A 14,358-nucleotide genomic window follows, 5' to 3' on the forward strand; every position below is an offset into this window, starting at 1 on the left:
AAGCCCACCTTAAGAAACTGGAAACATCTCAAATAAACAACCTAACCTTGCACCTAAAGCAATTAGAGAAAGAAGAACAAAAAACCCCCAAAGTTAGCAGAAGGAAAGAAATCATAAAAATCAGATCAGAAATAAATGAAAAAGAAATGAAGGAAACGATAGCAAAGATCAATAAAACTAAAAGCTGGTTCTTTGAGAAGATAAACAAAATAGATAAATCATTAGCCAGACTCATCTAGAAAAAAAGGGAGAAGACTCAAATCAATAGAGTTAGAAATGAAAAACAAGTAACAACTGACACTGCAGAAATACAAAAGATCATGAGAGATTACTACAGACAACTCTATGCCAATAAAATGGACAATCTGGAAGAAATGGACAAATTCTTAGAAATGCACAACCTGCCAAGACTGAATCAGGAAGAAATAGAAAATATGAACAGACCAATCACAAGCACTGAAATTGAAACTGTGATCAAAAATCTTCCAACAAACAAAAGCCCAGGACCAGATGGCTTCACAGGCGAATTCTATCAAACATTTAGAAAAGAGCTAACACCTATAATTCTCAAACTGTTCCAAAATATAGCAGAGGGAGGAACACTCCCAAATTCATTCTACGAGGCCACCATCACCTTGATACCAAAACCAGACAAGGATGTCAAAAGAAAGAAAACTACAGGCCAATATCACTGATGAACATAGATGCAAAAATCCTCAACAAAATACTAGCAAACAGAATCCAACAGCACATTAAAAGGATCATACACCATGATCAAGTGGGGTTTATTCCAGGAATGCAAGGATTCTTCAATATATGCAAATCAATCAATGTGATAAACCATATTAACAAATTGAAGGACAAAAACCATATGATCATCTCAATAGATGCAGAGAAAGCTTTCGACAAAATTCAACACACATTTATGATAAAAACCCTGCAGAAAGTAGGCATAGAGGGAACTTTCTGCAACATAATAAAGGCCATATATGACAAACCCACAGCCAACATCATCCTCAATGGTGAAAAACTGAAAGCATTTCCACTAAGATCAGGAACAAGACAAGGTTGCCCACTCTCACCGCTCTTATTCAATATAGTTTTGGAAGTTTTAGCCACAGCAATCAGAGAAGAAAAGGAAATAAAAGAAATCCAAATCAGAAAAGAAGAAGTAAAGCTGTCACTGTTTGCAGATGACATGATACTATACATAGAGAATCCTAAAGATGCTACCAGAAAACTACTAGAGCTAATCAATGAATTTGGTAAAGTAGCAGGATACAAAATTAATGCACAGAAATCTCTGGCATTCCTCTACACTAATGATGAAAAATCTGAAAGTGAGATCAAGAAAACACTCCCATTTACCATTGCAACAAAAAGAATAAAATATCTAGGAATAAACCTACCTAAGGAGACAAAAGAGCTGTATGGAGAAATTTATAAGATGCTGATGAAAGAAATTAAAGATGATACTAATAGATGGAGAGATATACCATGTTCTTGGACTGGAAGAATCAACATTGTGAAAATGACTCTACTACCCAAAGCAATCTACAGATTCAATGCAATCCCTATCAAACTACCACTGGCATTTTTCACAGAATTAGAACAAAAAATTTCACAGTTTGTATGGAAACACAAAAGACCCCATAGCCAAAGCAATCTTGAGAATGAAAAATGGAGCTGGAGGAATCAGGCTCCCTGACTTCAGACTATACTACAAAGCTACAGTAATCAAGACAGTATGGTACTGGCACAAAAACAGAAATATAGATCAATGGAAAAGGATAGAAAGCCCAGAGATAAGCCCACGCACATATGGTCACCTTATCTTTGATAAAGGAGGCAGGAATGTACAGTGGAGAAAGGACAGCCTCTTCAATAAGTGGTGCTGGGAAAACTGGACAGGTACATGTAAAAGTATGAGATTAGATCACTCCCTAACACCATACACAAAAGTAAACTCAAAATGGATTAAAGACCTAAATGTAAGTCCAGAAACTATCAAACTCCTAGAGGAAAACATAGGCAGCACACTCTATGACATAAATCACAGCAAGATCCTTTTAGACCCACCTCCTAGGGTTATGGAAATAAAAACAAGAATAAACAAATGGGACCTATTGAAACTTCAAAGCTTTTGCACAGCAAAGGAAACCATAAACAAGACCAAAAGACAACCCTCAGAATGGGAGAAAATATTTGCAAATGAAGCAACTGACAAAGGATTAATTTCCAAAATTTACAAGCAGATCATGCAGCTCAATAACAAAAAAACAAACAACCCAATCCAAAGATGGGCAGAAGTCCTAAACAGACATTTCTCCAAAGAAGATATACAGACTGCCAACAAATTCATGAAAGAATGCTCAACATCGTTAATCATTAGAGAAATGCAAATCAAAACTACAATGAGATATCATCTCACACCAGTCAGAATGGCCATCAAAAAATCTAGAAACAATAAATGCTGGAGAGGGTGTGGAGAAAAGGGAACACTCTTGCACTGCTGGTGGCAATGTGAATTGGTACAGCCACTATGGAGAACAGTATGGAGGTTCCTTAAAAAACTACAAATAGAACTACCATATGACCCAGCAATCCCACTACTGGGCATATACCCTGAGAAAACCAAAATTCAAAAAGAGTCATGTACCACAATGTTCATTGCAGCTCTATTTACAATAGCCCGGAGATGGAAACAACCTAAGTGCCCATCATCGGATGAATGGATAAATAAGATGTGGCACATATATACAATGGAATATTACTCAGCCATAAAAAGAAATGAAATTGAGCCATTTGTAATGAGGTGGATAGACCTAGAGTCTGTCATACAGAGTGAAGTAGGTCAGAAAGAGAAAAACAAATACCATATGCTAACACATATATATGGAATTTAAGAAAAAAAAATGTCGTGAAGAACCTAGGGGTAAGACAGGAATAAAGACACAGACCTACTAAAGAATGGACTTGAGGATATGGGGATGGGGAAGGGTGAGCTGTGACAAAGCAAGAGAGAGGCATGGACATATATACACTACCAAACGTAAGGTAGACAGCTAGTGGGAAACAGCCGCATAGGACAGGGAGATCGGCTCGGTGCTATGTGACCGCCTGGAGGGGTGGGATAGGGAGGGTGGGAGGGAGGGAGGTGTAAGAGGGAAGAGATATGGGAACATATGTATATGTATAACTGATTCACTTTGTTATAAAGCAGAAACTAACACACTACTGTAAAGCAATTATACCACAATAAAGATGTTAAAAAAAATAAAGTAAAAAAAAAAAAGATCATACACCATGATCAAGTGGGGTTTATTAGCCCAGGAATGCAAGGATTCTTCAATATATGCAAATCAACGTGATGCACCATATTAACAAACTGAAGGGTAAAAACCATATGATAATCTTGATAGATGCATAAAAAGCTTTCTACAAAATTCAACACCAATTTATGATAAAAACTCTCCAGAACGTAGGAATAGAGGGAACCTACGTCAACATAATAAAGGCCATACATGACAAACCCACAGCCAACATCATTCTCAATGGTGAAAAACTGAAACCATTTTCTCTAAGATCAGGAACAAGACATGGTTGCACACTCACCACTATTATTCAACATAGTTTTGGGAGTTTTAGCCACAGCATTCAGAGACGGAAAAGAAATAAAAGAAATCCAAATCGGAAAAGAAAAGGAAAATTGTCACTGTTTCCCGATGACATGATACTATACATAGAGAATCCTAAAGATGCTACCAGAAAACTACTAGAGCTAGTCAATGAATTTGGTAAAGTAGCAGGATACAAAATTAATGCACAGAAATCTCTGGCATTCCTATACACTAATGATGAAAAATCTGAAAGAAAAATTAAGGAAACACTCCCATTTACCATTGCAACAAAAAGAATAAAATACCTAGGAGAAAACCTACCTAGGGAAACAAAAGACCTGTATGCAGAAAACTATTAGACACTGATGAAAGAAATTAAAGATGATACTAACAGATGCAGAGATATACCATGTTCTTGGATTGGAAGAATCAATATTGTGAAAATGACTATACTATCCAAAGCAGTCTACAGATACAATGCAATCCGTATCAAATTACCAATGGCATTTTTTACAGAACGAATAATCTTAAAATTTATATGGAGACAGAAAAGACCCCGAAGAGCCAAAGCAGTCTTCAGGGACAAAACGGAGCTGGAGGAATCAGACTCCCTGACTTCAGACTATACTACAAAGCTACAGTAATCAAGACAACATGGTACTGGCACAAAAGCAGAAACACAGATCAATGGAACAAGATAGAAAGCCCAGAGATAAACCAATGCACCTATGGTCAACTAATCTATGACAAAGGAGGCAAGGATATACAACGGAGGAAAGACAGTCTCCTCAATAAGTGGTGCTGGGAAAACTGGACAGCTACACGTAGAAGAATGAAATTAGAACACTCCCTAACACCATACACAAAAATAAACTCAAAATGGATTCGAGACCTAAATGTAAGACCGGACACTATAAAACTCTTAGAGGAAAACATAGGAAGAACACTGGTTGACATAAATCACAGCAAGATCTTTTTTGATCCACCTCCTAGAGTAATGGAAATAAAAACAAAAATAAACAAATGGGACCTAATGAAACTTCAAAGCTTTTGCACAGCAAAGGAAATCATAAACAAGATGAAAAGACAGCCCTCAGAATGGGAGAAAATACTTGCAAATGAAGCAACTGACAAAGGATTAACCTCCAAGATATACAAGCAGCTCATGCAGCTCAATATCAAAACAACAAACAACCCAATCCAAAAATGGGCAGAAGACCTAAATAGACATTTCTCCAAAGAAGACATACAGATGGCCAACAAACATATGAAAGGATGCTCAACATCACTAATCATTAGAGAAATGCAAATCAAAACTACAGTGAGGTATCACCTCTCACCAGTCAGAATGGCCATCATCAGAAAATCTACAAACAATAAATGCTGGAGAGGGTGTGGAGAAAAGGGAACCCTCTTGCACTGTTGGTGACAATGTAAATTGACACAGCCACTATGGAGGACAGTATGGAGGTTCCTTAAAAAACTACAAATAGAACTACCGTGCGACCCAGCAATCCCACTACTGGGCATATACCCTGAGAAAACCACAATTCAAAAAGAGTCAGGTTCCACAATGTTCACTGCAGCACTATTTACAACAGCCAGGACATGGAAGCAATATAAGTGTCCATCAACAGATGAATGGGTAAAGAAGATGTGGCACATATATACAATGGAATATTACTCAGCCATAAAAAGAAACGAAATTGAGTTATTTGTAGTGAGGTGGATGGACCTAGAGTTTGTCATACAGAGTGAAGAAAGTCAGAAAGAGAAAAACAAATACCGTATGCTAACACATATATATGGAATCTAGAAAAAAAACGTTCTGATGAACCTAGGGGCAGGACAGGAATAAAGATGCAGACATATAGAATGGACTTGAGGACACGGGGAAGGGGAAGGGTAAGCTGGGATGAAGTGAGAGAGTAGCATTGACAAAACACACTAACAAATGTAAAATGGATAGCTACTGGGAAGCAGCTGCATACCACAGGGAGATCAGCTCTGTGCTTTGTGACCACCAAGAGGGGTGGGATAGAGAGGGTGGGAGGGAGATGCAAGAGGGAGGGGATATGGAGATATATGTATGCATTTAGCTGATTCACTTTGTTGTATAGCAGAAACTAACACACTATAGTAAAGCAATTATACTCCAATAAAGATGTTTAAAAAAAAAAAAGAAAACTGTGTTGGATCTCTCATCTGCGGAAAAGGTATACTTTTATTCTGATTATTTTTGCATTTGTTGTTGTTTGAAGTTTCAGTGGGATTGTGGTTCCTTTGACTAGTTGAGGGAAGAGAATTTTTTGGTTGAAGAGAGTGATGTTTTTAATAAGTTTTATTTTTTTAATTAAAAAATTTTTTTTATAATTTTTAAAGGTTAGTTTCCGTTTACAGTTACTACAAAATATTGGGTATATTCCTCATGTTGTACCATAAATCCTTATAGCTTAAACAAAACAAAACAAAAAACTTATACACGAACGTTCACAGCACCATCATTCATCACAGCTAAAAAGTGAAAACAACCCAAATGTCCATTAACTGAGGAATGGATAAACAAAATATGGTATATCTATACAATGGAATATTATTCACCAATAAAAAAGAAGGAAGTCCTGTTACATGCTCCAAAATGGATGAACCTTAAAAATATTATGCTAAGTGAAAGCCAAACACTAAAGGCCATAATGTATGATTCCATTTATATGAAATGTTCGTATACAGGCAAATATCACAGGCAAATACATAGAGACAAAAACTAAATAAGTGATTGTCAGGTGCTGCAGGAGAAGAGTGACAAAAAACTGGTACAGGGTTTCTTTATGGAGTGATAAAAATATTCTGAAATTAGATAGTGGTGAAAGTTGTTGCTGAATTATATACTTTAAAGGAGTGAATTTTGGGCATTTTTGGTATGTGACTTACATCTCAATAAAGCTATTATTACAATTATTGAGGTAGGCATGACTCTAAAATGCACTCTAAAATCCCTCAAGATTGTCTGCCCTAATTCCCAGGACTAAATGTGTTGAAGAACACCCCCATGATTACATTACCAAATATGGAAAAAAGATTCTGCCGATATAATTAAGATTACAATTAGCTGCCTTGAGTTAATCAAATCAGAAATTATCCAGGTGGAACAAATCTAACTGAATAAGCCCTTTTAAGCAGAGTTTTTTCTCCTCCTGATAGCAGAAGGGGGAAGTCAGAGAGAATTGCTGGCTTTGAAAATGGAAGGGGTCAGGGGCAAGGACTGGAGAGCAGCTTCTAGAAGCTGAGAACACTTCTTAGCTGACAGGTAGCAAGAAAACAGAAACCTCAGTCCTAAAACCATAAGGAACTGAATTCTGCCAATGTCCTGAATGTGCTTAGATGCAGATTCTTCCTCAAAGTCTTCACATAAAAGCCCAGCCAACACCTTGATTTTGGCCCTCTGAAAACCTAAGCTGAGAACCTAGACAAGCTGATCCAGACTTCCACAGAACTGTGAGATAATAAATGGGTGTTGTTTTAAGCTGCTAAACTCATTGTAATCTATTACAGAATAATATAAAACTAGTATGGTGATAAAAGATACCAACTCACAGACTGAAGCTTAGTTATTCCTACCCATAAAAAGTATAGAAAATAGGGGCTTCCCTGTGATTGAGGGTCCGCCTGCCAATGCAGGGGACACGGGTTCGTGCCCCGGTCCGGGAAGATCCCACATGCTGCAGAGCGGCTGGGCTAGTAAGCCGTGGCTGCTGAGCCTGCGCGTCTGGAGCCTGTGCTCCGCAGCGGGAGAGGCCACATCAGTGAGAGGCCCACGTACAGCAAAAAAAAAAAAAGTATAGAAAATAATACAGAAAGTAAAAGTATATATGACAAAAACATTAAAAGGTAAGAGATGGTAAGTGAGTTACAAAGTTGGTTCTCCCATTATTATGGAAGTATATTAATTTAAGGTCAACTGGAACAGAACAGGAATGCATATTGGAATGTTGATGGTAACCACTATGAGAATATACATTTTAAACCTGAGGAAAAAAATATGAAAATTGAAAACATAGATGATCAAGCCAAAAGAAGGCAGAAAGAGAAAAAAATAAATGAAAAAAGTTATCTACACTTTCAGAAACCAAACAGCAATGTGATGGGTTTAAACCCAACTATGCCAATAAATACATTAAATGAAAACGAAAAAAACAGTTCAATCAAAACACAAAAATCGTCAGATTGGATTTTAAAATAAGAAAACAAAAAAAGACTACATGCTGTGTATAAGAGGCATACTTTACATATAAGATTGATATTAAAATTAGGTCGGAAGCAAAACTAGATTGAAAGTAAAAATTACAGACAAGATTTCTTAAAATCAGGAACTAGGGTGGAATTTTCATCAAAATTTTTTTCTTCATCTGTTAAAATGATCAATGTGGTGTTTTTCCTGTAGCTGTTAGTAAATTAAATTTATTAATTTTTAAAATTAGCCAACCTTGTTTTCCTGCAATAAACCCTGTCTTTTCACAATGTATTGTCGTTTTTAGATATCACTGGATATAATCTGCCAATCTTTTGTTCAGGATTTTTACACTTATGTTCTTATGAGGTACCAGCCTGTAATTTTTTTTTATAATGTACTTGTGATGTTTTGGTATCAGTGCTACGATGGCCTCATAAAATAAGTTACAAAGCATTCCGTCCTTTTCTGTTCTCTGAAAGAGTTTATCTTGATATTACTTCTGCCTTAAATGTTTAGCTGAATTGACCAGTGACAGCAGCAGGCCTGGAGATTTCTTTATGGAAATGCTTTGTAGCAAAGATTCAATTTCTTTCAAGATACAGGATTATTCATATTTTCTATATTTTATTTTATCAGCTTATTAAGTATGTACAAGGAATTCGTTCTTTTCAATCTAAATTGTCAACTTTATCAGCATAAAGTTTATATCATTTTGTTTTATTTTTAATGTCTTAAGATGTGTAGATACCTTCTTTTTAACTGCTGATATAATTTGTGTTTCTTTTTCTTGCTCAGTCTTGCTAAGTAGCATTGTAGATTTCTACTATACATTTACTTTCTCTTTCATTGATTTCTGCTCTTGTAATTATCTTCCCTCTATTTTAGGTTTAATTTGCTGTCATTTATTTTTAACTTCTTGAAATGGAAATTTAGTGCACTGATTTTCAAACATTCTTCTTTACCAAAAAATGCATTTAAAGCTAAAAATTCCCCCTTCTGCTTTAGCTATATCCCACAATTTTTATATCATACTTTTATTATCATTCATTTTTAAATAATTTCTAATTCCCAATATGATTTCTTCTTTAACACTGAAAATAGGTTAATTTCAAAAACCTGGCAGGTTTTCTCGTTATCTCTCTTATTTATTTGTAGTTTAATTCCACTGTGGTCAGAGAATATGCTCTCTATGATTTCAATCTTTTGACTTTTTGTTTTTTAAGGACTTGCTTTAGAGCCCAGCAGTTGATTGATTTTGATAAACCTTCCTTCTGCTCTTAAAAAAAAATATGAAGTCTTCAGCTGTCAAGTGTTGTAATATATATACACATGTATAAACATACATATACCAATATATCTATATCAATTAGGCAAATTTTACTAATATGTTGGTCACACATATATCCTTACTGATTTTTTTGTCTGCTTGTATTACCAATTACTGAAAGTGGCACATAAAATTTCCCAACTATGATTATCAATTTGTCTATTTCTCCTTTTAGTCTGAATATTTTTGCTTTATATATTTTAAATTTATTTTAGTAGGAATATACAAATTTAGGATTATTATATCTTCCTAACAATCTATCATCATTATGAAGTATCCCCTTTACTTTTACCAATATTTCTTGCCTTAAAGTTGGCTGTCTCTTAGGAATTTCTTTAATCTGATATAGAGTATCTACAAAAGCCTACCACAAATATCATACAAATATCATAAAGTACTGAATGAAAGGAGATCCCTTGTTGGCACTTCTATTCAACACTGTACCAGAAGTCCTAACCAATACAAAGATTAGAAAGACATATATAAAACTGTCATTATTCACAAATGACATATTGTATAAACAATTCAAAAGAATTTCCAAACTATTAGATTTAATAAAATGCTAATTTAACCACCAGATCATAGGAATCCAAGGTCAATATACTAACTAAATCAACGTGTGTGTGTGTGTGTGTGTGTGTGTGTGTGTGTGTGTGTATGTGTGTGTAAGAAACAACAGGAAATTTAAAATAAAAAGCAATACAATTCAGAACATTTATAAAACTACAATATTTACATAATGTTCAAAACGGGCATGACTAGTCATTGGTGACAGAAGAATAGCAGTTACCTCTGAGGAGGCTACTGACCAAGAAAAGGTACAAGGGATACACCTTGTACCTTGTTCTAGGATATTGGAAAAGTTCCAGATCTTAATCCGGGCAGTTTATGTGGTGTACATATATGTAAAAAATTCAGAGTTGTACAATAAGATATGCATACATTTATGTGACTTATGATTTAATAAAGTTTTTCAAAAGAAAAAACTGTAATAATCTACTCACTACCCTCCCAAATTGTCCGCAATAAAGGGCAGGCCCATTAAGATAAGGCCACAAATGGCCCAAGGAAACATTAATCCACTTGTGAAGGGTCACAAGGTCACAAGTAGTAGACAGCAGAGACGGGGGCCCCGATTTCCAAACCTTGTTCTTTTCACTGCAACATGGTTGGAAACAATAGTCAAAGGCAAAAATTTACTTTTTTTTTTTTTTTTTTTTTTTTTTTTTACTGTAAATGATGTTGGTTCATATTATCCAAATTGATTCAACAGAGCCAAAGAAAACTTCCTTTGCATCTCTTTCCCCAAGAACATTTTACACAAATTGAAAGATTTGCATTTTATTTCCTTTCTTCTATTTTACTCTAAATCACAAAAAAGATGGCAGTTATGATGAAAAAGCAATGAATGAGTATGTAAAGTACAAACTGTAATCAGATGTTGAATAACAGACTGACTATAATCATAGTTATATGAAAAGCAGTCCCAATTATTACTTTAAGCACTCTGGGTGCCACCTGCATCTTTAGAAACAACACACAAGCAGGACACAAAAAACCTTCTCTGGTATACAAAAATTATGTACAATCAAAATAAAATTAAAGAGATTTTAAAGTGCAAATATAGTGAAGGAGATAATAACCGATCTACAACGTGTCTCAAATATATTGACCTACAAGTTAAAGGAAAAATGTCAGTGAATTAGAACTGTGTGAAACACAGATCTTTTACTTAACCTAATAAAAGACTTGAAGCAATAAAATGTAGGTTCCAAAAACGAATGATAAAAGCACAAGGTTTAAAGAAGGTAGAGTATCTAATATAAGCCTTTATACACTTTAAACAGAAGGAATTTGATGCTCAGAGAAGTAAAAATTTGGTTAAAATCACACAGGCCATGAAGCCAGTGAGTAACACATTAGAGGTAGGAACCCAAGGCCACTGATAACACCACACTGCCCCAGACGCTTTACCAGCAGGAAGAAAATTGGAAATCAGTAACAACTGTATTTACTAAGAGGAGTTTAATAGTTGCCTACCCATTATTATTGTGCATTTATGTGTATGTACATATATAGAGAAGAGGGAGTAGTGTAACGTAACAGATACATATTATGAAGACATTGTTCCTTTTGTTCTCATTTTAAGTCCAAAATTTAAGCCCTCTTCTATAGTTTAGAGATGGAAAATAGTTGTACTTTTACATAAATTTTCAGTAAAACACTTCACATATTAAAAATAAATTTAACTTATTGGCACCATTATCACCAAGTCCAAAAAAATTATTTTCTGAAAACATTTCTCCTTATTTTCCCAAGGAATATATCAAAGAGAGCTGCAACAATACCTCCTATCCCACACACATGCTCTTCTATGACACGACCTTACCACTCCCCAATCAAAAGAAAAAGTCTAATTTCCCTCCTCTTGAGTCTGGACCAGCCTTACAACAAGCCTGTATTCAAAGTAATGTGGTGGTCATGACTCCTGAGCCTATATCAGAAAAGGTCATGCAGCCTCTGTGTGGTTCTCTTGGAACTCTAGTCCTATGGGAAGCCAGCTGCCACGTAAGAAGTCCAACCACCCTGAGATCATCATACTGGAGCGGCCACATGAAGACATGTTGACTAACCAACCCAGCTGTACACCCTTCCAGCCATCTCCACTAAGGTGAAGCCGTCTTGAACCTGCTACGCAAGCTTTCCACCAGCTGAGTACTGCTTAGTCACCTCAGTCAGTGCTATGAGAAGAAGAATCAGTTGATCCCTGCGTGAATTATTCCTGACTCACAGAATACATGTAATAATGAGAAGATGATGGTTGCTTTAAGCCTGTAAGTTTCAGGACAGTTTGTTACAAAGCAATACTAGGAAAACATATCCGTGGACACTTGTAAATTGAAGCTATTATAGGTTAGGTTTTTCTTTAAAAAAAAAAAAAAAAAAACCTCTTTATGAGATCTCCCATAAAACAACTAAAAATATTGGTAACTTATTTACTACTCTCCCTGAAGCCTTAACCAAAACAACTTATTTGGCAGAGGATATATGGGTGGGGGATTAGGGGTAGGGGTGCAACACATGCCGGCAGGTCAGTTCTAGATCAGTATTCAAAAACAGAAGAGATGATTAAATCATTTGATCCAGACAGAAAACAAAGATAAGTATATGGATAATAAAACTGACCCTAGAAACACACATTTTAAAGACACTTAAGGAATAAACCAAACCTTAATAAACTTAAACCTTAAAAGGCAAGGAGAGACCTTTCTCCCTAAAAGGATAAGTGACCTTTCCCCTCTTCTGACATCAGTCAGTGCACCTTTAGGATCATTGAAAACATTTATAAGCTCTAAATACTAAAGTAATTAAAAATAAAAGGTGCTTGTTAAATAGAATGTTTTGGCAATAGCACACTGCTACATAATTTCTACGTCATTACTGTTCAAATTAGATTATTTGTGCTTTGGGGAATTCTGCAACATCTGGCAGAAGAATGACAGCATTGGGTATATACAAACTTAGAACCTGAACATAAAGAAACCTGGGAGAATAAAATATATCTTTGAAAGATGAGAATTTACACTGACAGATGACAGAGACTGTGCTCCCTCACACTCTCATCCAGCTTTGCCCTAGAAAAAGATAATGGCACGCAAGCTTTAATACAACTTCCACAAGCAACGTAGGTACATTTTATAAACAGATGTTCTGCCAAAGAGGAAAATGCTTCTATTTTCACCTTTTTATTATGCTTACATCTTCAAACCAACAACCTAAATGGACTGTAAAATAAGAGTAATTCGGTTCAAGAATTTCTTTATTCTCAAGAGCTCTACTTGGCAGTAGAGAACCATGAAACAAATTGTAAGCATATTTAAACACTTTAACAAAATTGAAACAGATGATCTATATTTCACCATGTTTCATGGTATTTTTCAGTATTTATGTAATATGATTTGGTGAAGGAGATATTAAATCGGAATTTAGTAGATTTAGATTCATCACTGGCTAATGTAATGACTTTCGTCAACTCAATATATATACATTGGCATCATTTCTAAACTGCCTGTCAAGTTTATCTTGCTTTATAAAGAAACAGATGTACTTCAGAACACACTGATGGTTGGCACCAACTTTATCAAGTGATTTCATTATAATTTCCCAAATGGCAGCTGTTGGAGAGAGAATGACTACAGGCAGTATATGAGCAAGACTGGTTTAAACATTGGGAAAAGAGAAGAATACTACAAAGAAAGATTACATCTTTACTTTTTTTTAACCTATTCCAATTTTTATAATACACAATGCTGCAAGAAAAAAGGGAAAGATCTGCAGGTAATACTTCGGGAGATCTTTTAGTCCAGCCACCTCATTTTACGATTGATAGATAGAACCATATCTCAGAGGGGTTAAATGATTTGTCCAATGACAGAGAGATGGCAGGTGGCAAAAATGTAGTCAGATCCCGAGTTTACCATTTCCCAGTCCTGCTCTCCTTCTAAGAATACAATACAGCCTCCTCAACGGGAAACAAGTTTCACAAATGTTTCTAACAAGAAAAGTCCATTAAAATATTGAGTGTTTTGGAAACAATAATTCATTTCTATATTTTCTAATTTCATCAAGGTGAACTTTTGTAAGGAATATCCATCATAGTCAGAGTCTAGAAATGCCCTTGCCTGGTGGCCACAGATGACAGACACCTTTTGACAGTAAGTAAAATGGAATGCAGAATGCAATCCATTAAATGAATCCATGTTTTTGCATTACACACATCTTGCAGTCACAATGAACATCAAAAGACACCCCAGTTGTCTTGTTGGATATAAAGCAATCTTTGAGAAATGGACATCTAGCAATGCCTGCATTCTGATAGGGTAAGTGAAGCTTCTGGTTCCTTCATAGTTCTTTATCCTTTCCCACCTGTGAGTATAAGGCCCCTCTCATTTTGGACAGCAATGTGTACAGGCCAAGCCTTCTGTTTTAACAGGGCTTAAGTTTTAAAAGAAAAGGAAGTTATAAATTAAGGTAGTGTTAGGGTTTCATGTTGTTCCCTTACCACGGTTTTCCCGAGGTATAATCAATTAAAAAAATTTTTTTAATTTTTCAACATTCTCTTCATTCAATTGTGAAACTCAAGGGCTCTGCTTTGGTACAGGATCAACTTAAATATACTT

At 35.5% G+C, this 14,358-nt stretch overlaps 1 protein-coding gene across 1 annotated transcript in view; it reads right to left on the minus strand.

The window, feature by feature from the left end:
- Positions 1-14,358, minus strand: part of VPS50 (VPS50 subunit of EARP/GARPII complex) — a 140,953-nt gene that overhangs the window by 55,105 nt on the left and 71,490 nt on the right. The gene's annotated exons all lie outside the window — the stretch shown is intronic.

The sequence above is a fragment of the Delphinus delphis genome, chromosome 9 (genome assembly GCF_949987515.2).
Source record: "Delphinus delphis chromosome 9, mDelDel1.2, whole genome shotgun sequence".
NCBI lineage: Eukaryota > Metazoa > Chordata > Mammalia > Artiodactyla > Delphinidae > Delphinus > Delphinus delphis.